This window comes from Cervus elaphus, chromosome 11 (assembly GCF_910594005.1).
Source record: "Cervus elaphus chromosome 11, mCerEla1.1, whole genome shotgun sequence".
In the NCBI taxonomy this organism is placed as follows: domain Eukaryota; kingdom Metazoa; phylum Chordata; class Mammalia; order Artiodactyla; family Cervidae; genus Cervus; species Cervus elaphus.
The window spans coordinates 54,899,591-54,902,073 of NC_057825.1; positions in this window are offsets into that span (position 1 = coordinate 54,899,591).

The window sequence follows — 2,483 nt, forward strand, 5'->3', positions numbered from 1 at the left end:
TGATCTGTGTATCTAAATGTTCACCAATAGCACATTGTCTAGGTTATTTAGGGCTTCCCTTGTGGCTCAGCTCGTAAAGAATCCACCTGCAATGCAGAAGACCTGGCTTCAATCCCTGGGTTGGGAAGATCACCTGGAGAAGGGAAAGGCTACCCATTCCAGTATTCTGGCCTAGAGAATTCCATGGACTGTATAGTCCATGGGGTCGCAAAGAGTCGGACGCGAATGAGAGACTTTCACTTTTCATTTTCACTGGGTTATTTTAGCTTTTTTTTGTTTTGTTTTTTTGTCTTCACACAGAGCATGTGGGATCTTACTTCTCTGACCAGGGATCAAATGCATGCACGCCCCCTGCATTGAAAAATTGCAGAGTCTTAACCAGTGAAGCACCAGGGAAGTCCCTATTTTAAGCTTTAAAATGGGTACTGTAATTCTTTCCATTTCATTCTTGTTTTTCAACATTGTGCTAGCTATTTTTTGCCTTTATTTATTAACTTTAAAATATCATGTCTATATCTATAGAAATTTTGCAGGGGTTTTTTGTTGAATTGAGTTTTAATGAATTTGTTGTTGTTGTTCAGTCACCCAGTTGGGTTCCAACCCCCTGGACTGCAGCATGCCAGGTCTCTCTCTCCCTTACCATCTCCCAAAGTTTTCCCAAGTTCATGTCCATTGTATCGGTGATGCCATCCAGTCGTCTTATCCTCTGACACCCTCTTCTTCTGCCTTCAATCTTTCCCAGCATCAGGGACTTTTCCAATGAGCCAGCTTTTTGCATCAGGTGACCAACATACTGAAGTTTCAGCTTCAGCATCAGTCCTTCCAACAAGTGTTCAGGGTTGATTTGAAGATTGACTGGTTTGATCTCCTTACTGTCCAAGGGACTCTGAGGAGTCTTCTCCAGCATCACAGTTAGAAGGCATCAATTCTTAGGCACTCTGCCTTTTTTATGGTCCATACGTGACCCTACGTGACCACTGGGAAGACCATAGCCTTGACTATATGCACCTTTGTCAGCAGAGTAATGTCTCTGCTTTTCAACACACTGTCTAGGTTTGTCATAGCTTTCTTGCCAAGAAGCAATCATCTTCTGATTTCAGGCTGCAGTCACCATCCACAGTAATTTTAGAGGCCAAGAAGAGGAAATCTGTCACTACTTTCACCTTTTCCCCTCCTATGTGCCATGAAGTATGGGACCGGATGCCATGATATTAATTTTTATAATGTTTAGTTTTAAGCTGGCTCTTTCACTCTCCTCCTTCACCCTCATCAAGAGGCTCTTTAGTTCCTCTTTACTTTCTGCCATTAGAGTAATATCATTTGCATATCTGAGGTTGTTGATGTTTCTCTCGCCTGTCTTGATTCCAGCTTGCAACTCATCCAGCCTGGCATTTCGCATGATGTACTCCGTGTATAGATTAAACAAACAGCAGACAGCCCTGTTGTACTCCTTTCTCAATCTTGAACCAATCAGTTGTTCCATACAGGGTTCTAACTGTAGCTCCTGACCCGCATACATGTTTCTCAGGAGGCAGGTAGATGGTCTGGTATTCCCATCTCTTTAAAAGGGTGGGAGGGGGATCGGGATGGGGAATACGTGTAAATCTATGGCTGATTCATATCAATGTATGACAAAACCCACTGAAATGTTGTGAAGTAATTAGCCTCCAACTAATAAAAAAAATTAAAAAATTTAAAAAAAAAAGCTTTTCACAGTTTATTATGATCCACACAGTCAAAGGCTTAAAGAATTTAGGGAGAATTATTATCTGCCAACTCATGAACATGGTATGCCTTTCTATTTAGGTCTTCTTTGATGACTTTCATTAGAGTGTTATAGTTTTCAACATACCAATCCTGTACATATATTAGATTATGCCTAAGTATTTTATATTTTTAATATTTAAAATGGTATTGATTTTTTAAAATATTTATTTATTTGCGTTTGGATTTAGTTGTGGCATGTAGAATCTTTTTTACATCAGGCAGGACATGAGGGATCTTAGTTTCCTGACCAAGGACCTGCATCTCCTGCACTGAAAGTCAGATTCTTAACCACTGGACCACCAGGCAAGTCCCGGTATTGATCTTTTTTAAAATTTGAGTTTCCACTTGCACATTGGTAACAAATAAAAATATAGATTTTTGTATGTGTGTTGTCTTTGTATCCTGTGACTTTGCTAAATTCACTTATTAGTTCAAGGAGTTTCTTCTGTGGAAACCCTGAGATTTTCTATGTAGACAATCACATCATCTGATCATAGAAAGCTTTATTTCTTTTTTTTTTTCCAGTTGATGCCTTTTATGTCCTTTTAAAGCTATTTCCATTCATAACATCTCTAACACAAAATTTGTGCATTTTTCCACATCAACAACCAGCTCTCACACCAACTGGGTATCCTACAATTCAATTCAGTTCTGACACTATCTAAATTAGCACAGACCCCACAGGTTAAGGGCTCAGTCCCACAAGACTGTCCTCC